Here is a 27,232-nt window from a genome sequence, read left to right on the forward strand (position 1 = left end):
ATGCCTTTGGGAGTGGTGACCCCATCGCGATAATAGCCTATATATGGTATGGTGTTAGGAAATCAACCTCGGAAAAGGCTAGAGCATCCCCGGCTTAAAGCGATGTGGAGTTCTCAGGGAACTGGGGGAACTGTGAGAAATGGGCGGCTAGTAACCAACATTAAGATAGTAATGGTAGCCTAAATCTTATGACCCTTACAGGAAAGGCAGAGGAAGTAATAGATTTCATGGAGAAGGGGAAGATGGAAATGATGGAGCTGAGTGAAGAAATTGAGGAAAGGATACAAATTATATTGGAATGGTGGCCAAGAGGCAATAAACGGAGTGGGATTAATCATTTCAAAGCAGTTGGAGGAGTATGTTGAAGTGGTAGAATGTGTGAGTGACAGAATAATGAAGATTAGACTAAAGATGAAGAATGAAGTGACTGACTTCATACAAGTGTATGCATCACATATGGGAAACAGGAAAGAAGATATTGAAGGATTCTTGGAGAAAGTAGAAAGAGAAATTTCAGGTGTGGAAGTGGTTATTATGGGAGATCTGAATGCACAGGTCGGAAACGAGAGACAATGAAAGGAAGAAGTCATTGGACCATATGGATATGGGAAAAAGAATTGCTAAGGAGAGGAACTAGTGGACTTCTGTGAAAGGAATGGACTTATAGTGGGGAATGGTTTTGAAAGAAAAACAGCAGGAAAATTATGAGATATGAGTGGGGTGACAGAAGAACAAAATCAATAATTGACTACTTTTTGGTGGAAAGGACAAATTGCAGGAAGTTCATGGATGTGACAGCTTTACCAGGAGAAGCATCTGATGGGGACCGTAGAGTTGTGGTGGCAAAATTACGGTTGGGACAAATGGAAAAACTAAAAGATAAGAGAATGCAAAATTAAAGTATGGAAACTGAAAGACGAAAATGTACAGGATGATTTTCAGGAGAGATTGAAGCAACAAATCCCAGTTACTGAAGTGCAAAAAGGTAGAAGAGGAGTGGGCCAATTTTAAAAAGGCATTTGTTAGTGCAGCAGAGAGTGCTTGTGGCAGGACATCTACAAGGGTGAAAGAAAAGGAGACACCGTGGTGGAATGAGGAAGTGAGGAAAGTGGTGAAAGAAAAGAAGACAGCCTGGCGAGAATGGAGCCAAGATCAAACAGAAGAAAGCAAAAGGAAGTATCTCAACAGTAAACGGAGATGTAAGAAGGTGGTAGGAGAAGAAAAGAAGGAGTTGGGAAGAATTTACATAAAAAATGGAAGCGGATGTAAGTGGCAGTAAAAGGATACTATATGAACTTATAAGAAGTAAGAGGACAGAAAGAGTTACCACAAAGCTAGTGAAAAAATAAGATGGGGAACTGTTAACACACCCAGAAGAGATAAAGAGAAGATGGAAGGAGTATTTTAATAAGCTACTGAATGTGAACAACTGTACAGGAGAGATAAGAGTAGAAGCAATACAGTGTGAGGACTCAACAACAGAGGATGATATAACAATGCGGGAGGTGGAGTTAGCGGGATAAAAGATGAAGATGGGAAAAGCAACAGGGATGGATGAAATCAGAGTGGAAATGATAAAGGCTGCTGGACCTGTTGGTCTGCAATGGTTGTACCAACTACTAAAGTATATGTGGAAATACAAATGTGTACCAGAAGACTGGAAAAAAGGGATAAATACCAGTGTTTAAGAAAGGGGACAAGAAAGTTTGTGGTAACTATAGAGGAATCACACTTATACTGAAGGTAGTTAAAATACTGGAAAGGATATTACAAAGAAGAATGAGAAGAAAGATTGAAGGAGAGTTACAAGAGGAACAATATGGCTTCAGGAGTGGAATATCTACAGTGGACCCAATCTTTAGCATGAGACAGCTGATGGAAAAGAACTGGTCATGACTTTCATAGATATAGAAAAGGCATATGATAATATACCCAGAGAGAATGTTTGGGAAACCATGGCTGAAAAGACTCAGAAGAGAAATGTTAGAAATGGTGCAAGCAACGTACAACAAGTGTGTTAGCAGAGTACTGACTCCAGCTGGAAAGACAGAATGGTTTAGGAACAAGACTGGACTAAGACAGGGGAGTGTGCTCTCACCTCTTTTGTTTATTACGGTCATGGACAAAATTGTAAAGGAAACAAAGGAAGCCTATGGAGATAAAGGGGTGAAGATACTGCTATTTGCAGATGATGATGTGATCTGGGGAAAGGACAGCAAGAAGTGCAACAACAACTAGATGTACTGAATGAAAACATTGAGAAGTATGGCATGAAAATCAGTAGAGAGAAAAGCAAGACTATGGTGATGTCGAGAGGGGAAAGGCAAGGAAAGGACGCTGTGCAAATTGGAAGTCAGAGTCTGGAAATTGATGACAGCTTCAAATACCTAGGAAGTGAATTAATGCAAAATGCTACGGTGGACATGGAGATTAGCAGGAGGGTACAGCAAGGTAATGCATTCCACCAAAGTGTAAGAAAACTTGTTTGGAGCAAAGAAGTACCAAGGAAAAGTAAAGAGATAATGTAAAAAATGTACTATGTACCCATACTGACTAATGCAGCTGAGACTTGGACTTTGACTAGCAGGCCAGAAAGTAGAATTCAAGCCAGTAAAAAGAAATTCTTAAGAAGTATGATAGGAAAGACAGAGTGAGAAATGAAGATGTTAGGAAGGAAGTTGGGATAGGAAAGCTAAATGAGAAGAGAAGAAAAGAATAAACTAAGGTGGTTTGGACATGTAAAGAGGATAGAGGAGAATAGAATTCCAAGACAGATGCTGGAGGCAAAGTGCAAGGGCAAAAGAGCAAGAGGAAGACCTAGAACAAGATGGATTGAATAAGTAAAGAGCAGCATAAGAAGACAAAATTTAGACTGGGACAAGATCGTGGAAGAGGAATGGTAGAAGGAAAGAGGAAGATGGAGAAGTACCATAAATACCCTGACCTGGTAGGAGCTGGATAAGGGAAAATAATGATGATTATGATGATGATGATGATGAGTAAAATAACTTGTGAATTTGATCTCATAAGGAATATATTTCAATTTCTACAGCTGGCTTCAATATTCCTTTAATATTGGGTTTCTAACTCTCTTTCTGTGAAATACAGTAGGTCCAAGTGCCTCACTACATACTACAACACTCATCTGGGATGAATGGGTGCCTATCATTGGTCAGACTCCATGCAGTCTTGAAACAAAATCTAGTTTGTTCAAGCTCTCTGTCTGTTCACAAGATTATTAGTGGTGGACAAGAATAGCTCATAGAAGATATTTCACCGAGCCAGATTTTTTTTTTTTAAATATGCACTGGTGACTTCCTATATGTTGAACGGTCCTTCTCAGCCTACAAGAGAATTTTATCGGATCAGCACCAAAAAATCACAATGGAAAACATAGATAAGTACTTGGTGACACTCTGCACATCACGATAGAAAGTTACTTATTTTCTTACTGAAAGTTATATTGACCACCTAATCCATACAATATTTTTTACTACGACTAGTTTTGGCCGATGTAAACGGCTATCTTCAGCTATTCATAGCAAGATAGTTTAAAAGAAGGACATAGTGTCATTAAAATTGAATATCTTAAAACAAACATCAAATAGAACTGAATCTTAAAAAGCTATGACCACAAACATGGTCGCAAAAACACGCATATATACACAATTAAAATATTCAGTATGGTCCATATGCAAGGATTATTTATTTTGATGAACACTTGTTAATTAAAAATGACAATCTATCACTGTCCGTTGATACCCGTAAAAGAGTAAGTTGTGAACATGCATATTACAAGGTGAGGACTTTATAATGCACTCCTTGTGAACACCAAAACTGTCGTGTTAAATTATCACAGTGTTGAGCTTAAATAATAAATAACACTTCTATGTTTAACAACCTCACAACTACAACTACCGAAATAGAAGTGGCTACTAAAAAACTCTTCATCAACAGGAAGAATTACGCTATGAAATAAAAAACAGAATTCAGACCTTCATTCAGAGTTTAAAAACCAACAGTTACAAAACTGTTGAATGAGAACAACTCAGCGACTTAAAAAAGAAAATTTAGGAAGCGGATAAAGGTAATACTACAGTGATCCTTGCATATGGACCATACTGAATATTTTAAGCTCTCCCCAAGATCCACAAGGCCAATGTTCCCATGAGACCAATAATAAACTGTAGACCTAGCCTATCATACAAACTTTCCAAATCTGTCCAACATTTTTTAAGCAGTTCCTTGCAGACAGAACAGTTAAAAATTCTATTCATCTCTGTAATATCTTAAAAAACTTTATATCACAAAAACCGAAGAATTCCTTTCAGACAAAAATTTAACAAAGTCAAAAAAGACCCTATTTATAAACTTCAAAGAGATGTCAAGCAGACTCTCAAATACAGCACTTCCCTTTTCACTAACTCTGAAATACAGAAGTTAATCAGCATGAACCCTAAACTTCTGAAAGCCAAAGCTCTCCCCTAGATTCACAAGGAAAATGTTCCCATGAGACCCATAATAAACTGTAGACCTAGCCTATCTTACAAACTTTCCAAATTAGTCCAAATTTTTTAAGCAATCACTATAAATGTCTTGCAAATAAAACAGTTAAAAACTCTATTCAACTCTACAATATCTTTAAAAAAATTTAAAAAGGCTCCATATAATACCTTGGCTTCATTTGATATCACCAATATGTATCCGTCCGCCTCTGTAGCGTAACGGTTAGTGTGATTAGCTGCCGTCCTCGGGGGCCTGGGTTCGTTTCCCGGTACTGCCAGAAATTTAAAAGAATGGCAGGAGGGCTGGTATGTGATTGAAATGGTACATGCAGCTCACCTCCAATCGGGGTGTGCCTGAAAAGAGCTGGACCACCTCGGGATGAGAACACGAGTTTACTTTACCAATATGTATCCGAGCAATCCCATAAAAGAAAACATAACTACTATTAATCATAATTTATGAGAGCACAGTAACTTGAGCACTCTTGAAATTGAAGAGTTTATGAACATTCCAGAGTTTATTCTCAATAACAACAATTTTATCTTCTATGATATAATTTACAAACAATATGGTCTTCCCATAGGTTCGCCGGCCTCGGGGATCTTGGCCGAGATATACATTGATCACCTTGAGCACACAAGCATTGATAACATAAAGAATATTGAATACAGGTTAAGATACGCGGATGATGTCCTCGTAGTCATGGACGAATGGTCAAATGACAGTGATTTTTTATAATTTTTAGAATTTGCTTTACGTCGCTCAAAGCAGCCCATGGTTAGAACCCTCCAGTCTCTGCGCAAGTTGCACCCTGTGTTAGACCGTTCGCGCGCTCGCGGTGTGTCTCTGGTGTCACGGAACCTGTGCGGGCTTGCCAAAGCCATACAACGTCATGCTATGACAACACGGACACCAGATGCTCACTCTCACCTTGTGGAATCGAATCGAACCCATCAGTCGAAATTTCCACTCCACCCTTCCATCTAACGGAATAGAACCAAACGGGGTTCTACGTGGGAAACATAAAGCATGCAATGGATGGTTTGATAAAACTTTAATGCAGTAATTTGCGGGCCACGACAGGGTAAAGTCGTTAATCGAGGTGGCCTAAACATTAATTAAAAACCGTAATGTATATTTGTCCACAACATTACTGTTAATCTACCACAAAATTGAATATTCTAACCTGTTTGATTTTTCATTTCCCTGCTTATTTCCTTCCAGGCATTCTCTCTTACATTGTTGTTGCAATGATACTTATGGGTCTTGTCGCAGAGGAAATTACGTTTTTGAACTAAACTGATAAGATTTTCCGTGTCCATTATTAGTGAGGTGAACAAAAACAACTTCCCGACTCTATGCAGGAAACGCCGACTTGCCAGCAGCCAGCTGATACACATGCCGTCAAACAACCGGCCGAAAGATCCCAATCGTCTACGAAGTTGAACAAGTGTTGATAGCCAACTGGGTGTTGGTGGGAGGGACACAGAGGCATTGCAATAACACGTGTTGGCATAAAATTGAAAGTTATTTTTAATTTTACCTTTATACGAGCTAAACATTGTATTATTGTGTCACTCATAATTATTACATCGCATTATTAGAACATAGCACAAGAATGAGGAGACATGAAATAAAATTTTCGCGGGGAAAGAAACTGTTTACGTTTAGATGTGCTAGCATTGCTACTGCGCCTTTATCACTCCCACGTAATACCACAGATACTTTCCATGCACTCATTTCTGCAACTTCGAACCTGTGTTTCTTTTCTTCATTACGTATAGCATGAAGAGGATTGAAGTGGGAAAATAAACGCAATACTGGCTTGGCCATGCAGTACTTGTGAAAAAGCCAGAAACTACGCCCGTTGCCATGACAACCAGTAGGTATGCAGGGGTGATTTAGGCCTAGGTTCTAAGAATCTCTAAGAATAAGTTGCCAGATTTCCCATTTGCTGCCATTATCTTTGAAGCAGGTGTCGGGGGGTGTGAGGAAGATAGAAAGCACATGCTAACAAACTGCAGTACATGTTTTGTCTTTGCGTCTTGTAAGCCTAAGCTACGGATTGCCAAGCATAGTGTAGCATCGTAATTTGTATGAATAGGAGTCGGTGAAGTTAGTTGTACTTGTAATATCAACGTACAAACGTTTTAAGTGAAAATGAGCGGAACTCAGAAGAAAGAGATCAAGCGAAAGGCACTAATAATAAAAGACAAAGTGGAGATTATAAGGAAAGTGGAGTCATCTACACTTTCCCGGGTTGCTTTGGCAAAGGAGCTGGGGATGCCGCCGTCTACTTTGAACTGCATTATAGCAAAGAAAGAACAGATCTTTGCTTCTGCAGGGAATACTTCAGCAAATTGCAAGGAAGTTAAATCTGATGAAATAGAACAAGCTCTGCTAATATGGTTTAAACAGCAGCGAGGTTTAAACATATCTTTCAGTGAGACTATTGTGAAGGAGAAAGCCGAAAAAATTGCATGTAAATTAATGGTACTTTTTACCGTGTCGAACGGGTGGCTAGACCACTTTAAAAATCGAGCCGGCATCGTTTACAAAACAATTTGTGGCGAAGCAGAGAGTGTAAGTGCAGAGGAAAGGGAAGCATGGAAGGAAATGGTTCTGCCTGCTAAAATAAGCAAATCTTGCAACGTTTTTAATCTCGATGAATTTGCACTTTTTTTATCAGCTTATTCCGGATATGTCTACTTTTGAAGGGAGAATCTTGCCACAGGGTAAAATTAAGTAAAGTGCAAGTTACGGTATTGGTTGGTGCTAATATGGAAGGAACTGAAAAACTACCTCAAATGATGATAGGGAAGTCTAGGAAGCCACGTTGTTTAAGAAATGTCAGGAATTTACCGTGCAAGTACACCAGCAATAAGTCAGCTTGGATGACAAGTTCCCTGTTTGAAGAGTATATGCAGGCATTAGATGCGAAAATGGGGAGCTAGAACAGGAAGATTGTGATGTTTACGGACCACTGCCCGTGCTCATCCCAAGGAACAACAAGGTAGAATTTTTTCCACTGAATACTACATCGGAACTACAGCCCATGGACCAAAGAATTGATAAGGTATTGAAGCAGAGGTACCGAAAATCAATTGTGCACCGTATGCTGCTACTGCTACGCATGGAAGCAGGCAAACCTATCTATAAACCATCTCTTTTGGACACAATGCATTTCACTGCCTCATTATGGGATTCAGTGGAGCCTCTAATAATAGCAAATTGCTTCAAGAAAGCAGGCTTCGGTGGTGGTACCAACAGCATTGTTATGGAAGATGGTGATGAGCAGCCTGGGTGCTGAAAAACTATACAGGAGAAGATGGAGATTACCAGAAGTTTCAACGACTTCACTGCCATTGATGATATGGTAATCACTCAATTCTATTGAAGTGCGATATGGACCATGAAGCTGATTTTATGTAATGGTAATCACTTGCGAGGAGCAGGCCATTGATCAGATCTGCAAGGAAATTCAGGCAGGAGACGAGGAGAATGAAGAAGAAGAAGAGGTTGAGGAAGAGCATCCCCCAAGACCATCGTGCAGTGAGGCAAGCATCTGCCTTGAAAAACTGAGGCGGTTTATGGAACGTTCAGCCAGTGTGCCTCCGAACACATAAAGGCAATGTGGGAAATGGAGAGGTTTATACTTCAAGAATGCAGTAAAAACCTGAAACAGTCAACCCTGGACAATTTCTTTTCCAAGTAGGAGCCTAGACTTTTGTGTTTGAAAATGTATTTAATGTCTAATGCAGTACAGAATTTATATTATGTACAGTTCCCATTTACCGTTTTAATGTTCTTAGTATTTCTTCTTATTTCTTGTGCAAGGTTTTATATAATATGTTCCCTTCTCTTATCAAATATATTTATAATACAATATGTTCAATTATTTTAATTTATCTCTAAAAATATTGTCATGATAATCGAATTTTTATATTGTGGCTTTCTGTTAGCAGCTCTTAAATATCGGCCTATTTCGGTATTGTTCACAAACAAGGAAATCTGTTGGCTGTGTGTTTCACATGTATTTCAAAGAACAGAATAAGTTTTTGGGCATTACCCCTTTTAAGAAGTTGGTTTTTTTTTCAGTCCCTTGAAAAACTTCTTAACAGAGTTTCACTATTACACATTTCACTGATACAACATTTTAATGTACATATTTTGAACTTAGATATTAGGCCTACATAAAAATCCAGGCCCAAGTTATTTGTGAATGTGTGTAGGGTTTTTGCGATGTTTTCATAGTATTGTAATTGCACTGATCTTAAATTCTAATGGTTTAAAAAGTTTCTTCAAAATCCAAGCTTGTTTGGTTCACTGTACTGCCTACTTGTTCAAAGGTGCTATCTTGGCAGATTTGTTGTAATTTTATATTGTGTTGCCTATATCAAGAGTAAGATTTAATCAAAAGCTAAAAGTTATGTTAAAGATATATCGTCTTGTTAGCTGCTGTTATTGGGGTTTTTAATATATATATAAAAAGCTGTTTCCAAAGATGATTCTTCTTCTCATCCTACATAACCTTAATAAATGTTTATATTTTGTACCTACCATGGAAACCTCACTTAGCCCAGCCCCTTCCATTTGCATTGCGATCTTTTGATTATTCTAGTGCATACTGTATACCGTATACATGGTTATGAATATCAATCGTATTTGAGGAGCAGCTAAACATCACATGATAACAGAGCATGAAAACTCAACCCGAACGTCAAAATAGGGAGATCGAGTTATCACAACCAACCAACCAACCAACCAACCAACCAACCAACCACCCACCCACCCACCCACTCACTACTGATCTGCATTTAGGGCAGTCGCCCAGGTGGCAGATTCCCTATCTGTTGTTTTCCTAGCCTTCTCTTAAATGATTGCAAAAAAATTGGAAAATGATTGAACATTTCCCTTGGTAAGTTATTCCAATCCCTAACTCCACTTCCTATAAACGAAAATTTGCCCCAATTTGTCCTCTTGAATTCCAACTTTATCTTCATATTGTGATCTTTCCTACTTTTAAAGAGACAACTCAAACTTATTCGTCTACTGATGTCCTCCCACGCCATCTCTCCACTGACAGCTCGGAATGTACCACTTAATTGAGCAGCTCGTCTCCTTTCTCCCAGTTCTTCCCAGCCCAAACTTTGCAACATTTTTGTAACGCTACTCTTTTGTCGGAAATCACCCAGAACAAATCGAGCTGCTTTTCTTTGGATTTTTTCCAGTTCTTGAATCGAGTAATCATGGTGAGGGTCCTGTACACTGGAACCATACTGTAGTTGGGGTCTTACCAGAGACTTATATGCCCTCTCCTTTACATCCTTACTACAACCCCTAAATACCCTCATAACCATGTGCAGAGATCTGTACCCTTTATTAACAATCATATTTATGTGATTACCTCAATGAAGGTCTTTTCTTATATTAACACCTAGGTACTTACAATGATCCCCAGAAGGAACTTTCGCCCCATCAACGCAGTAATTAAAAGTGAGAGGACTTTTCCTATTTGTGAAACTCACAACCTGACTTTTAACCCCGTTTATCATCATACCATTGCCCACCGTCCATTTCACAACACTATCGAGGTCACCCTGCAGCTGCTCACAATCTTGTAACTTATTTATTGCTCTGTACAGAATAACATCATCTGCAAACAGCCTTATCTCTGATTCCACTTCTTTACACATATCATTGATATATATATATATAAGAAAACATAAAAGTCCACCAATACTGCCATGAGGAATTCCCCTCTTAATTATTACAGGGTCAGATAAAGCTTCGCCTACTCTAATTCTCTGAGTTCTATTTTCTAGAAATATAGCCACCCATTCAGTCACTCTTTTTTTCTAGTCCACTAGTACTCATCTTTGCCAGTAGTCTTCCATGATCTACCCTATCAAATGCCTTAGATAGGTCAATCGCACAATGCAGGCCACTACGTAGGCTACTTGGAGCCGCCAGCAGTGCCAATGCACTACGAGAGACTTTGTCTCACCTCCAAAAATCGATGCCTGTCTGGCCATCCTGGTAAGCCCTACAATAAAATATATAAACAGGAAGAAACACGTGCCAGACTACCATTCTACCATCTTATGGTATCCAACCAAGTAAGTAATTTAATTCAGTAAATGATGAAAGAGGGTTACATAAGCAGAATGCAAGCTTGTACATTTGTGTGAATGCTGATATCATGACCACAGCCATGTGATCTCCAGTGTTACATGATCACTGAACCACACAAACGTGACTTCTCATTTCAAAAATCCACATGCACTGGCCAGGATTCAAATTACAGCTGCCTTGATGAGAAGCCAGCGACTAAGCCACTCGGCAATGATGTCCGTGTTTGAATTAGAAAAGGAAACTCTCATAAAATGAATGCATATCCACAGTTATATCGTAAGCTAGCAATGTACGACCCTTCACAAAATCAAATCTTCTGTAGCATGTGGATATCTCAGGAGATAATGGTAACTGAGGAAAGGAATTTCATTATCTGGAAAGGCTGTTAATAAGAAATTGAAAAATCTACATGCTTAAAAAAAAAAAGTTTCTCCAAGTGTCAAAGTACTAATATCTTGCTCTGAAAACAAATTGTTTAATATGTAATTAAATCTACAAACATAGGTCTCTTAAATCATTCATCTTAAGAATATTTGTTCAAATGGCTTGCATAATTCAAAACATCTTTACCACTGCTTTACTGGACTGGGCAACTCAGGCAACAGAGCACTGGCCTTTTCAACTCAAACTGACTAGTTCAATCCCGGCTCAGTGCGATGTATTTGAAGGGGCTCAAATATGTTAGCCTTCTGTCGGTAGATTCACTGGCAGTAAAAGAACTCCTGTCGGACAAATTTCCGGAATCTCGGTGTCCCAAATGTCATAAAAGCAATTTGTGGGACGTTTAACACTAGAACAGCTGAGAATCTCACATTCCTAGAACAGCGGTAAGGGGTAATTTTGACACTGCATAAGAAATGCTTGGAAACATTCAATTTTTTTTTTTTTTTACAATTTGCTGACGTCGCATTGACACAGATAGGCCTATAGATGGTAGAAATAATAACAGTAAGTTATTTATTAGACCACCTAATCAATACAAAGTCTAGTCTTGGATGAATTACATAAATTTGTTAACTAATAGTGGTACATGTTTCGCCTTCCTTGAAGGCATCATCAGCCATAGTCTTAACCTTAAATTAAAAATAAGGGTCTAAATAACATGTAATAATGAAATGAATTTTAAAATCTTGAGGAGATTTGAAGTAAAATAACATTAAAAATAAGAATGATGGTTTAAAAATACAATGTGATGAGATAATAGTGGAAGTATTAACAAAATTAACATTAGAAGGTTGCTAAAATAAGTGCAATGGATAAAAACAACAGATTGTTATACAACAAGTAGTAAGACTGCATAAAAATAAAGTTGATAGTCTGGCAGTTATAATTAGACGATGGCGAAAGATCGTATATAATCAAAGTAAAGAAGAGAGAATAAAAGTCAAAGGTTGGTCGAGAGATCCGAAGTTAATCATATTCTTGAAGATAAAAGACGAAAGTCGGGGGCATATGGTGAAGTTGTAGAACACGTCGAGGATAAGAAGTTGTAGAATAGAAGTTGAAGAACAGTTTCAAATAGGATCTCTATGGACCATCTCAAATTTTGAAGTAATGCTCAAATGTTGTAAGTTGTGAGTTTGTAGATATCCTAGTTGAAAAGTCATATAATAGTGGAATCTGTAAAAGGAAGCAAGAAACGTAGAGTTAATTGTGTGAAAAGATAATTGAAAATATTGAAGTAGAATCGTGTGCACTTACCATTTGACGGTGACAAAGATAGCTTGTAACGTTATGAGTTTGAAGTACAGTAGAAGTCCGCTATAGCGAGTACGGCATATAACGAAAACTACGTTATAGCGACGACATTTTTCTGTCCCTTCAAAATTCCTATATTAAACCGTGTATCGTCCTTCGGTTACAGCGAGAACCCTATCACTGGCGCATCCGTTATTACGAACGATTAAGCACGCGCGATTTTTTCCGTTACCGATATTTATGCACCCCAGCGATGATATTGCATGCGATCGATTACCTTCGGCATCGTATCCTCGCTATGTGCACTAGCGATTTCTCTCGTCGACATTCGAAGGCGATGTCGGAGTCGATTAGTAATGTCCGTCGACAGTTGTTCCGTAAAGAAAATTCGAAATGAAAGAGAACATACTTTCGTAATAAATGCGTAAACAAGGTGTCCGATAACGGTTGTTAACTCGTTAAATATAAGGCTGACTAAACCGCCGCTTAATTTTGAGGCTAAATACTGCAATTAAGTAAGAATGGGATACACCTTGAGATATGGCAGAGTGCTTCATTGATTTCAGAGGTTAGTTTATATTTTGTCGCGTCTGGTTAAATTACGCAAAGGCTATTATGAAAACTTATAGCGAGAAAGGTATAATTTCCCTACTGGCGCTTGAAGTGTGTTTTCATCATATGTATAGTACGGTTAAGTTAGGATACGTGACGCTGTTTGAATAAGAAAACTGAAACGTTTGCAACAAAATGCTATCGATCATCATCGGTACCGGTACGGTATAGTTTTCTCACTTTGTGCATTTGCGAGCTCTCTCGTTGACATTCAAAGGCGATGTTGGAGTTTATTAGTAATACCCATTGACTGCTGTTCTCTAAAGAAAATTCGAAATGAAAGAGGAAAACACGTTTTCGTAAAAAATGCGTAAATAACGTGGCCGATAGCAGTTGTTAACTCGTTAAAAATAAAGACTGAGTTAACGATATCTTAATTTTAATGTTATATACGGAAATTAAGTAATAATGTGATACACCTCAAGATATGGCAGAGTACATCACTGATTTCAGAGGATATTTCATATCTTCTCGCGTCTAGTTACGGCTATTTACATGTAATTTTTTCGCGAGGAGATTATTTCTCTGCATGCGTTTCAAGTATGTTTTCATGATAGACTACATATACGGTTAGGTTAGGTGACGCTGTTTGAAGAAGAAAGCTGAGGTGTTTGCCACAGAAGTCTCTGGAATGATACCGTATTTCTCCGAATCCAAGACTTTTTTCTTCTCAGAATCTCATGCGAAAACTCAAGGGTTGTTGCATTCGCGGCCTAACAGTAAGTTAATGGATACCACTGGCAACTACCGCGGTAACCACGCTGCTTCTTTTCACACGCGCACAGAACTCGTTGACAATAAACGACCGCCTCTTTACTACACATCGCTAGCCGCGACAACCAGTTGTACAGAGCCTGTGTGTTTCTCAAATCTGCAGAATGGCATCAAAGCCTGCGACCCTACAAATTCTTAGAAAAACCATGGCTACTCAGTGGCAGAGTCATAACGCGTCTATTGTACTTGACGCTTAGTAAAATTAAGGTTTATAGACAGCAGGAATATTTTCGTGATGGATAGTCGTATTGTAAAGATACGTGGGAAAGGTATTGCCGGCAAATTTTCAACGGGTTCTAGTTGATATTATGATGCCAATTATAAGTTAATGTTTATTAAACACTCGGAAATGTAGAATAATTGTGCAGCCGCAAGAAAATACGGCATAGGCCTAACTAAAGCCAATATTTAGCGTTAGCGTGAAGACAAAGAGAGAAAAAAAAATGCGTACTGTACAAAAAATACATTCAGTGGTCCGCAAACAAGGACGCTTTAAAGAAGTCGAAGATGAAATTGTGACGTATGTGCACGAAAAACGCAAGGGCGGCTGGCCATACCGTGGCGCAATAAACTCGTTCGTTGACTTTCAACGTTCGCGATTAGGCCAATACATCGCTAGCCGCTGAATTTGGCCGAACCCGACAAGCGAGACGTGCGTGTAGCGGCAGCCGGTTATATCTGACGCTGCGTAAAAGTAACAGTTTTATAGACAGCAAGAATAATTTCCTGATGGATCGTTGTATTGTAGAGACGCATGGAATAGGTATTGCCGGCAAATTTTCAACGAGTTCTCTTCGGTATTATGATGCCAATGTTGAGTTAATGGTCCTTAAACCCGCGGAAATAAATAATTGTGCAGCCGCCAAAAATAAAGAAATACGGCGTGACGAAAGTCGATGTTCGGCGTCTAAAAATAGTCAAAAAATGCGTAGGCCTACTGTAAGACAAGGCATTCATATGATTTTACAAACTTCTTTTTGAGCCTGATTAAAATTTTTTGAAGGAAAAAGTGGGGTTCATCTTGGATTCGGAGATATACGGTACTATATTTTTTTCAGAATGAAATTAAACATACATTTTCACTTAGTATCGGATTACGAAAAATAATAAACAAGTAAGCAGTAGTGCGGATATCCTCTACGGAAATGCAAGTTTTGAACAAACTGATTGCTGTTTCATACCGATTTTAAAGTGCATGAAGGGTTTTCCGACTTTTATACAAAAATCGGATATAACGACAATTCGTTATAGCGACTAAATTTTTCGCTGTTATGATTTCTCGCTATAACGGACTTCTATTGTATTTGCAACATTAGACTTCTTGCTACGTGTGTTATAGCTGAAGGTTTGTGTTGGAGGGGGATCTGTTTGCGTTGATGTAACTATTGGCTTGTTTGTAGTATTTGGAGGGGGGCTGCTATTGGTGGGAGGGAAGGAAGAGAGTGTATTACTGCGCGTGCTGTATCGGTGTAAGGCCATTGGAGGGAGCGATGTTACGGTGGGTGTGGCTATGGGTTTATTGGTTGTATTTGAATTAGAGGTACTAGCGGTGGGGGGAAGGGAGGGGCGTATATTAGCTGTAGAGGAGGTGGGAACACTAACTGATGTGAGGTTGAAGATTTTTAAGAATATGTTGGTGAGGGGAGTTGATTCTCGTAATAAAATAAGGATCTGTTCATACAAGGGGCTTTTTTTTTATCAATAGTGTCATTTACTGTAGGTTCTTATCTTTATTAAAATGTTGGTCGAGGAAAATAAATAAGTTTTCATATTCTGTCATGAGTTTACTTTTATCGACTCCTTTTAGGATATGGAGGTCTTGTTCTATTGTGGTGAATTTATGCCCTGTGTCCCTCATGTGGTTGGCCATTGCAGAGAATTTGTTGTGTCTTTGGGCATTGTAATGCTCGGCGTATCTGGAGGAGAAGCTGTGGCCAGTTTGGCCAACATAAGAAAAATTACAAGTAGAGCATTTCAATCTGTATATTCCTGATCCAGAGTAACTATTGTCTGTGATGTTAATAGAGTTGTGATTAAAGAATAAATTACGATTAGTGTTTCATGTTGTGTAGGCTATTTTTATTTCATGCTTCATTAATGAATTGGTTATCGGATAAATACTATGGTTAGTGAAGGTGAATTTAGTGTATTTTGGTTTGACGGGTATCGATGGAGTTAAATTTGTAGCTAGTTTCAGTTTGGTTTTATTAATGATTTTATCAATCATACTCGTGTTAAATCCATTGAATTTAGCAATTTCCTTAATGAATAATAATTCTTTCTTTAAATTAATAGAGGACATAGGGATCTTTAATGCTCTATATATTAAACTGTGATAAGTGGCTTTTTTATGTGAGTTGGGATGTAAAGAATAATTTTTTATGGTTATTGGAGAAAAGGTGGGTTTTCTGTATATTTGGAAGTCGAGTTTGTTCAATGCTCGTGTGATTTTGATGTCTGAGAAGTTCAAAGAGTTATTGATCTATCTTCTTTAGTGAATTTAATATTATTATCTAAGTTGTTGAGAAATGATAGTATGTTATTGCTGTTGTTGATTTGTTTATCAATGGTAGCTACGGTATCGTCAACATAGCGATGCTAAAGACAGAGTCCGTTGATGTTATTAATAATATTACTATGTTCGAGATTATCTAAGTATATATTGGCTAGTATTCCAGATAACGGGTCTCCCATCGCTAGACCTTCCTGTTTGTAAATTTTCTTATTGAAGGTAAAATAGTTGTTGTCTAAAACGAAATAAAGTAATTTTAACCATTCATCAATTTCGATTTTACTCAATGTGCTATGTTTCAACAGATTGTTTTTTATGATGTTAATAGTAATAGATGTGAAAGCTGGTATTTTGAATTTCCTTTCAAAAATAAAGAAACATGTATTTTTGTTTTCGGAATGTCCACTTAAGGCGGGAGAGTGGTGGAAAGAAGTGAAGAAGATGAAAAAGAAGTAGTTGAATTATTCTTATAAGTATACATTTATCTCAAAAACTGAAGGTGTTAAAGACGTACAGACATGAAAACTGGTATTTGGAATCTCCTTTAAAAATAACAAAACACGTATTTTTTTGTTTTCGGAAAATCCAGTTAAGGGGCTGAAAAGAACTGGAAAAGCGCGTGAATTTTTAAAATGAGTACTGGTATATCTACATTATATGTCACGAACTTAACATGTTAGAGACAAGAAACTTGGTACCGGTATTTGGAAAGTCCTTTAAAAATACAGGAACATGTACCTTTTTGTTTTTGGACAAGGCACTTAACGGGGGTGTGTGTGAAAAGAAATGAAAAACAGTTGAATTATTTTTTATGAGGATACTTATATCTTCAAATCTGAAGATGTAACAGACGTGAAAATTGGTATTTGGAGTCTCCATTAAAAATAAACAAACATGTATTTTTGTTTTCAGAAAATGCACTTGGGTGGGGGTGGGGAAGGATTGATCAAGGGGTTGAATTCTTTTTATGGGAATACTTATGTATATCTCAAAAACTGAAGATTTTACAGATGTGGGAACAGGTATTTCGAATCTCCTTTAAAAATAAAGAAACATGTATTTATTTTTTCGACTTGAGAGAAGGCTATTTCTCACATGTACAGTTCTATGTTGCATAGTCATCTTAGCCCCAAAAGATAATACCACAAACATGGTTTACAAAGAATTTCTGGGGTAAATGAAACTCAATTTTTGGGTGTTTTTATATTTAGGGAATTTTGATATACTGTACGAGGAACAATTACATTGATCAAATTACGAAATCCACGCGAGCAAAGCCGCGGGCAATTGCTAGTATGTACATACAGGCCGACAGACAGAAATGACGGAAAATTAAAACGTGTATTTCTCCTTGTTAATAATAATAATAATAATAATAATAATAATAATGTTATTTGCTTTACGTCCCACTAACTACTCTTTTATGGTTTTCGGGGACGCCAAGGTGCCAGAATTTTGCCCCGCAGGAGTTCTTTTACATGCCAATAAATCTACCGACACAAGGCTGACGTATTTGAGAACCTTCAAATACCACCGGACTGAGCCGGGATCGAACCTGCTAAATTGGGGTCAGAAGGCCAGCGCCTCAACCATCTGTGCCATTCAGCCCAGCATTTCTCCTTGTTACTGTGGTCACGACCGGTACAGAAATAACATTCTTTTTAAATTCTGAGTAATGTACCGACACACTATTTCATTTATATGGAGATAAATTAAAATTAGTCAGAATTGTCTCCAAATGGCTCCTAAAATCTCTGGAAAAGTCACTAATCGTTATCATTGAAATTCTGTCACTAAATTACAAAAAAGAATCCATATCTAGCGACTAATTTTTAGAACTGACTAGACTGATATGAACGAACAGGAACATAGCACGCAAGATCGGGAGACTGACAATCGATATATGCGTTGCGATATACGGGTTTTGATAATCATTGCACATTCGGGAACATTTCTCGCATTAATAAACATCAATATTTAGTTTGAAAGCGGCCAATGAGCGAAGGACTTCTGGCCACCGGCATAAAAAAAGCTGAATTGGCGGGATTTGAAAACAAATGTTTGAAGTTCTCAAGAAAAAAAAGAAAGCTAATATCGGGAGAAATAATCGAATAATCGGGAGGCGGGAAAAACTGTCGAAAAACGGGAGTCTCCTGCCTAAATCAGGAAAGTTGGTAGGTATGAACATGTAATGATTAACTGCAACGAACTCAAAGTGTCAGTACAGAAACTGTAATGCTGCTGCTCATTGGACAGCATGTACTACAGAGCTTCGAAGATTACATAGAGCTCTGCTGTATACATGTTGCAGGTTGCAGGAAGAGAAAACTATCATCATTCACAATGAATGAACAGCCCACCTTCCCCTCTGCTCTTGAACCATTTGTGTACAGCACATCTGATCCTGGATACAAGCTTACAACCGAGCTGAAAATCCTCCAATGAATGGATCAAGCAGCCCAGATAGAACTCTCTAGGCATGCCGTTGTCAGTGATGGATTGAGCAGCTTGAAATCCACACTGGTACTCTGACAACAGTACTCTTTTCTTCAAACACTATACAAGTTGTCAATGTATCATCCTCTTAAACAGCTTACAGAGACAATTTGTTAGACATATCAGTCTCTAGCTCCCTGCTTGCTTTAGATATTTGCCAGGCTTCAGGAGAGAAATTACTATTTCCTCACAGCAATGAGATGGAAATTCCCCTTCCAACGAGATTTGGTTGAAGACTCCTAGATAGCCTAGGCTATCCTTACTGAGATATTTCAACATATGGTTGTGGATGTTATCTGGTATAGGAGCTGTGGCCTTACAAAGTGCCAAAGCACTCTGGAGTTCCCAGTCCATAAAGGGCATCTTCTGAAATGTGCTGTGTGGGGACCAACATTTTCAGGTTACTGTTGAGGTACAGAAGAACAATAAAAAAATTGTTAAGAAGAGGCCATACTTTTCAGCATCGACTCAGTTTATGTAATTTTTTGTCGAACACTAACACTAAACCATGCCTTTAAAAAACCACACTATTAAACAACGAATGACATGTTTTGTTCTTGAAAGAATACCATCAGATTCTATCAAATCACATTTCTTTTTTTAACTGATGAAAATTGTTTAGAATTGTAGAAAGTTTAAATTCTGTTTATAACTTTTAATACTTGAAAGTTAGAACTTACCATAACGATGTGTTCCAGTAATACAACCTCTCCCCTTGCTAGTCCAACAAAGAGTGCAATAAGCTCACTGACGTGAGTCCAGCTGGCTAGTTTGTTGGCAACCTTCCGTTATGTCAATTGTAATCTTAGTTTCATTATTAATGATTTAAAAAAAAAAAATGTTATTGCTTCTACGTCCCACTAACTACATATTGTCAGTTTTAGGAGATTATTAATATTATTATCGTATTTCAACTGATTTGAAAATTATATAGGGGTTGTTTAATGAGCATTTAATGGGCTGGCTGGCTTACCGGTAATTTTACATTAATTTTAATGATGGTGGTAATACTAAAACTACCAACAGACTTCCACAAATTGTGCTGACAGCACCAGAAAATGACATAATGGAAAATTTTGGTAAATTATCGAAAACCACAGAAAACCATATTAGCATCAAAGTTAGCTCGGCCGAACCTGGTGTGTTCGTTGCCTAACATCATGGTGTATTCATTAGGGGACAAAAAAAATTGTTTCACCAAGATTTGAACCTTACCTGTTATGGTAGGCACGAATTTGTAGCCTACTCTCCGCTACGTGGGAATGTATTAAGCTTATAATTTTACAGTGCTGCATGCAAGTGGATGTCACGTGGAGGAGAGAGAAGTGTGAGCAACTAACACAATGAGTGAGAACTAAGAGCCGTGTTGCAAAACACTCAGCTGACTGTACGAAGCCGAATATAGCTAAAGCGGACTTTCTTATATTTCATGTCTTCAGAGATGCGTCAATTGCTGATTGTTCATCTGTACAGGGTGCTCCCACCCAACAGGGTATGGATACCATCTGGGCTTTTGTATATAGCTGCACACATAAGAGGCCCTTACCCAAGCAGCACGCACATTAAATGCTGAATGGGTCACACCCTCAAGAAAGGACTGATGACTTTATACGGCAGGCTACGGATCACCTGTGGACATATTCACACCTTCTCACCCACAGGGGTCCAATTCAGGAATCCAATTTCACAGTCCAGAATCTTGTTATGGTTGCCCCCTTACGACAAGCAGGGTATACCATGGGTGTATTCCATGCCCCCACCCACAACAGGCCTATGGCCATACCATGTTGAATAGACAGGTTCTTGTACGATCACCACAGTTAAGCAACATTGTGCGGGGTCAGTACTTGGATGGGTGACTGCTTGGGGAACACCATGTGCCGTTGGTTCAATTCCCTTTTAGGGGCTACCTGGCTGAGGCAGTAAGGGCGTGCTCGGTTCACCCGGAAGGACGTGGTTCGATTTCCCATCAGGAAATCATATATTCATATATTTAAACACCTTGTCAATACAATTAACGGTTTGTTGTTATTAAAAAGCCATAGATGTTTCGAGAAACTTGAACTGTTCTCTTCTTCAGTGGCGTAAAATTACCAAACATACTCTTGGACTTGTTGCATCATTATAATCCCAAATTCTTAACTTGATACATTAAAATACATAATACAGGACCTGTTTTTTTTTTCTTTCAGTATTTAGACAAGCAAGTATATCAAACCAAAGAAAGATCGAGAAGAACCATGAAGTAAATGAACTGATTGAGACAGTGAGAGCTGCTAATAATTAATGTTTTAAGACGCATCAATCTGGAATTTTATACAAACTCTCTTAGCAAATTTTTCATTATATGTTTTGTATTGTTAAGGGTACTGTAATCTAAGATTTTAATTGATGTTTGTAATTTATAAGATTATGCATTTAATGTTTTTAAATCATTTAATGAAAATATTTCAACAGTTATTATATATGTTTAAGATTATTTTGATGTTTCAAGTTAAGAATTTGGGATTATAATGATGTAACAAGTCCAAGAGTATGTTAGGTCATTTTACACCACTGAAGACAAGAACAATTTAAGTTTCTTGAAACATCTACGATTTTTAATGACAACAAACTGTTAACAGTACTGACAAGATGGAACAAGGTGTTTAAATAAATAAATGTACGATTATCAATACAGATGTAAGATAGTTGACGATTATGGTTAAATTAATTAATTCCCCGTCAGGAAGTTGAAAAATTTAAGAAACAAGATTTCAACTTCCGGAGGTGCATTTGGTCCGGAGGTTCACTCACCCTAAGCAAAAATGAGTACCAGGTTAATTCCTGAGGGCAAAGGCGGCCGGGCATAGAGCTAACCACTCTAACCCCCATCAAGTGCCAGAGCTGTGGATAGCGGAAGCCTTTACCTTCCATCCCTCAAAGGGCAAGGCCTGTACAGAGATGACTGCTTTGCTTTGCTTTGCTTTGCTTTGCTTTGCTTTGCTCTGCCCTCACAGGAGGGATTTCTGTCTTAGTCATTGTTCGATTGCCCAATTTCACAAGCTCGCAATGTTCTTATCTGAATTGTACATCATGTTACAATTTCACATCAAATCAGCAGCATATCCGTATTTGGAATTTGTCACATTTCATCATGTTGCACCTTCTTTACTGTCTTCCTTCTTCCATGACGGGGCCTATAAGTCTGTACGTAAACATGACATTATGTGTTCCTTAGGACGGACCGAGTTTGATTGTACACTCAGAACCAACAATTATTATTATTATTATTATTATTATTATTGCCATATGGCATTTACAAGCATAATGTGTAAAAATATAAAATAAACATATAAATTACAATATAGAATTAATTAAACTAGAATGTCCAGCTTCGACAACCAGTCCACTGCACTTGGTGTCAAATCATGCTGAGCCCGTAAACCGTCCTTAAATGCTGACAGTGGACAGCTCTCAACAACATGAAACAATGTCTGCTTCTCAGCACCACACTCACACGCAGCACTTACACAATATCCCCATTTTTTCATAATATATCGGCACCTGCCGTGGCCTGTTCTGAAACGGTTGAGTTTTGACCACTCATGTCGAGGAAGATCGAAACCTGGCACTTTCTTCGTTGGGTCTTTAATCAGAAAGGCGTTGGTGGATGGACACTGTTCCCATCGCTGTCTCCTTTCTGCTGTTACACTGAATTTTTCATAGGAGTGTAGATCAGTCCAGAGTGGATTCAGGGATTTTAACCTCATCACAGGTGGATCTGTTAAGGCATTGAACAAGAGCGAGTTCCTGTGTACAAAGGTCTTCTTGAGCAACTGTACTTTTGCTGCTTTTCTCTTCAGATCTGGAAGAGCAATGTTTGCTAAAATAGGCAAAATAGGCAGCCACTGAGTAGGAGTGGACCTCACTGCACCAGTAACAACTCTCATGGTTCCATTGAGCTGTACGTCAATCTTGCTCGAATGTACGCTGTTTTCCCACACAGGAGCACAGTACACACCAACCGAGTATGCTAGAGAAAGTGAAGCAGTGCGAAGAGTGTTCGCATCTGCACCCCAGTTGCTGCCCGCTAATTTATGCAGCAGATTTACTTGTACTCAGCTTCTTTGACAGATTCAAGTAATGCTGTTTGAACGACAAGGATCGATCCAATGTGACACCCAGATATTTTGGGAAGAAGTTGTGGGAGACTTCTGTTCCGTTAAAAACCACATGTAGCTTGCGATTATAATCTATTATATAATTATAATTATATAATCTATTATAATCTATTAGTTTCATGGTCCGCATTGACAGTTCAAGTACAAGTATGAAGGATGAGTTCTCCACCTAATCAATACTTTATTTTACATAGTGTCAATATTATTCACATTGAAAGACAGTACCGGTTTCGACCTGTAAATAGGTCATCGTCAGCTGCTAGAGAACTTACTTAATTGCGACTGTACAGAATAAATACTACTAAAATTAAAAATGAATGCCACTATTCTAAAATTACTTAATGTTAAGATATATACATATGGTACAGTTTTGGGGTTAAGGGGCTATTTCCCTGGCCCTATGATTCCTACAAATTTCAAAAATTACATTTACTGAGGTTGGAATTGTACAGTTCTTAGAGTTTATCAAGAATCACCGACATTCAGGTGTCAAGTTATCTGTGTTAAATGTAGCTTCCATGTTATGCAAGTGGAATGCTGTTACTTCTGTTTTACTAGGATTTGGCTGGAGTCTCCATTTGTGAAAATAGTCACACATGGTAGCTAGGGCCTCTGTAACTACATCCTCACAGTGTGCCAAATCCGTACTCTGAGTAATTAAAGCTAGATCGAAGTTGTTCTTGGCAGGTCATGGATGTAAAGAATGAATAGAATGAGAGACAGTACTGACCCTTGTGGTAAACCATTATTTAGAGATCTCCACCTGCTTCTTTCACCGTTCAGAAATACAGCAAGTCGATGGTTGGATAACATGTTGTTTAGTAAGCATGCTAGCTTCTAACAAGGGATGACTTGAACAAACTTGAGCAACAGTCCCTCTCTCCAGACCGTGTCATAGGCTGATGTAAGGTCAACAAAAGCTGCAGCAGTCTTCAGTCTTTTCTGGAATCCTGCTTCAATCTGTGTTGTCAGTGTTAACACCTGATCACAACAACTATGATTCTTTCTGAAACCCCCTTGTTCAACTGGGATGACTTTCTTTTTTTTGCTAGGGGCTTTACGTCGCACCGACACAGATAGGTCTTATGGCGACGATGGGATAGGAAAGGCCTAGGAGTTGGAAGGAAGCGGCCGTGGCCTTAATTAAGGTACAGCACCAGCATTTGCCTGGTGTGAAAATGGGAAACCACTGAAAACCATCTTCAGGGCTGCCGATAGTGGGATTCGAACCTACTATCTCCCGGATGCAAGCTCACAGCCCTGACTCTTTCTATTGCTTCCTGGATACGGTCAAGTATCATTCTTTTGAGCATCTTGTAGATTACGCTAAGGAGTGAAATTGGTCGTTAATGTGAAGTATCAGCTCCTTCCTTTCCAGGTTTCAAGACTGCAATTGCTTTGGCTTGTTTTAACAACTTAGGTAATTTACCAGTTTGTAGAATTTCATTGAAGAAGTTGACTAGCCAATGTTTTGTACCAAGGCCTATGGCCTTCAGAAACTCAGGATAGATTTCACCCAGATCAGCAGTTTTATTTATCTTTATCTTGGATAGAGCCTTGTCCAGTTCTTCGGTACTGAAATCAAAGGAATACTGCGGATGGGATGTCAACTGAGATCTTCTCGTTCTTAATTGCTTCTTAAAACCCCTTGCGTGTACCTTATCCATCTTCGCTCTAGAGATTTGTGTCAGTCTGGAGGCAATGGTGTTTGGGTTCATTGGCCAACTTCTGCGTTTCATAGTAGGGTCACTACCAAGTTTTCTTATGAGGTTCCAGGCTTTACGACTAGAGTGTGTAAAGTCCATCTCTGCTGTAGTTCTGTGCCACTTCTCTCTCCTAGATTTATTTAGAGCCCTTAGCAACTCATTAGCTGTCGTTTTATTAGGAGAGTTCTAATATTCGGTGTAGAGCTGATTACATTCTTCTGACCATCCTGGTATATACGTCTTACGATATCCCCGGGGAATGAACTTCATAGCATTAGCTTTTATGGCGTTGACATATCTTCTGTCATTTTCAGGAACTGGTGGTATCCACTGTACAGTGTTGTCAAGCCCTTTTGCAAATTTATCCCACATTGCTAGTCAAAAATTCCACTGAGGTTGTGGTACTGAAGACACAAGAGGGATCTCAGTGCCATAGTGAATAATAACTGGTCTGTGTTGACTGTGAGGAAAGGAACTGATGACCTTTCGTTGTACCATGTGTTGATTCTCAGGAGTTGACTGTGACACTATGCACAGGTCAGGAGAACAATCCTTTGCTATCTGCCAGAATGAAATGTGCCAGGATGCTTAGCATTGTGGACAAGTTGTAGGGAGTTTGCTTCAGGTTGGACCCATTGTCACCTTCAAATTCGTATCCCCATGCTGGGCTGTGACTACTGAAATCTCAAACGTACAAAACAGGGTGATCAAAAACTTTTAATGATCGGCTGGACCAACTGACTCCTGGTAGTTTATAGACATTCACAACAGTAATGCCTGAGATTTCCACTGCCAGGACAAAGATATCTGTTGTGCTGTCTTCATAAACAACTTTAAAATCAGTTAACTGGGATCTGATGTACATTGCAATCCCATAACGTTCATCATTGATTGCCCCAGCAAGATTGTAACCACCTATTTTTCCTCTTCTGAAGAGGTCTTCACTGTCACTGGTGTGTGTTTCCTGTAGTGCAATCAAATTCACATTGTTCTCCAGCATAAGACGAGACACATACTGACTCTTTGGTGGTGATATTGATTCGATGTTTAAGTGACAAATGCGGAGATTGTTACCAAGTCTGATCGACATGTGTTCTGGTTGGTTCTGAAAAGGACTGTTAGCAGACATAGTACTTGCTATCATCTGCTTGTTGCTGTGTAGCAGCGCCTTCGTGGAAGAATCAGCCGGTGTACCACCGTTGCCTAGGGAACGCCCGAATGCCTTATCTAGCACTCTTCGGGGAGGCTCCTTCCATGTTCCCCAGAACCAACAATAGTGTTCCTTCATTGTAAGTACCACAACTAGTGGGGAACAAAATGTTTCAAGTAATTACCACTGAAGTATTCTGAACTTTTTGTTTTTATGTGCATTTTATCATTTAAATAGATAGTACAGTAGAGTCTCGCTCATCCGACCTTCGCTTATCCGACACTGGTAGACTTCAATTGAACTTTTGGTGGAGACTAAATTCAGGGACACCCAGTGTGGAGGGTGCGACGTGGGACAAGCACTGGCCTGACCGCTGGCGGTAGGACCGATCTTTTTTTTTTTCAAGGACATGTGCAGCGAGTCTTCAGTCATTGTTCATTGTAGTATTGGTTGGGTGCGGATGTTATAGTTTTCATATACTCTGTGAGTATGGCGAGTAAACGGAAGAAAGTGATTGTTTCTATGGAAGACATGATGAGTGCATTAAAGAGACTGGACACAGGGGAAAATCTTCAAAAAGTGGCTTCAGCTTATGGTGTTGGACGTGTTACAGTGGCAGACTGGAAAAAAAAAAAAAAAAAAAAAAAAAAAATTAAAAAGCGGTACTCTACCAGAGCAGCAAGTGATGCAATGAAAATGAGAAAAACAATGAAAAAATGTGAGTACGAAAAAGTAAGTGAAGCACTATTTCTTTGATTCACTCAAAAACCAGGAAAAGGGCCTGCCAATATCTGGCCCCATTCTGCAAGAAAAGGCGGTGTATTTCCAGGAGGAGTTTAATGAAGGGGACCCTAATTTTACTGCCAGTACTGTTTGGCTTGATCAGTAGAAAAAACAGTGCAGCATTAGGCAGCTTAATATCTGTGGAGAAAAACTGTCAGCTAAGTCTGATGAGGTTGTGAAATTTTAAAAGGAATTTCAAGAAGTAATTCCTGCTGAAGGATTAACCAGTGATCAGATTTTTAATTGTGATGAGACTGGGCTATATTTCAAGATGCTGCCATCAAAAACTCTCACAGCCCAAGCCGAGATGTCTGCACCTGGCTACAAGCATAGTAAGGAAAGAGTTACTGTTCTTGCCTGTAGTAATGTTACTGGGAAATTGAAAAGCAAAATTGCTTATGATCGGTAAAGCAAAGAAGCCTAGGGCATTTAAATACATTTCTGTTAATGCTCTTCCAGTCCATTACATGAATCAGAAGGCTGCCTGGCTGTCTGCTGACATCTTTAAAGACTGGTTTTTTACACAGTTTGTTCCAGATGTAGAAAAATTTCTAGCTTCGAACAATCTCCCTAGATAAAAGCACTTCTTCTATTAGACAATACTCCATCGCACCCAAATGAAGAGCAACTTAGAAGTGGTGACATCAAAGTCATGTTCCTCCCTCCTAACGTGACGTCATTATGCCCGCCAATGGAC

The 27,232-nt window shown here is 38.7% G+C and overlaps 1 protein-coding gene and 1 pseudogene across 3 annotated transcripts in view; one reads left to right on the plus strand and one right to left on the minus strand.

Moving 5' to 3' along the window:
- The window catches only part of LOC136864197 (protein O-linked-mannose beta-1,2-N-acetylglucosaminyltransferase 1), a 652,704-nt gene that overhangs the window by 134,123 nt on the left and 491,349 nt on the right, over positions 1-27,232 (minus strand). The gene's annotated exons all lie outside the window — the stretch shown is intronic.
- On the plus strand, positions 20,503-20,622 carry LOC136865073 (5S ribosomal RNA; annotated as a pseudogene).

The sequence above is a fragment of the Anabrus simplex genome, chromosome 2, assembly GCF_040414725.1.
Source record: "Anabrus simplex isolate iqAnaSimp1 chromosome 2, ASM4041472v1, whole genome shotgun sequence".
Lineage (NCBI taxonomy): Eukaryota > Metazoa > Arthropoda > Insecta > Orthoptera > Tettigoniidae > Anabrus > Anabrus simplex.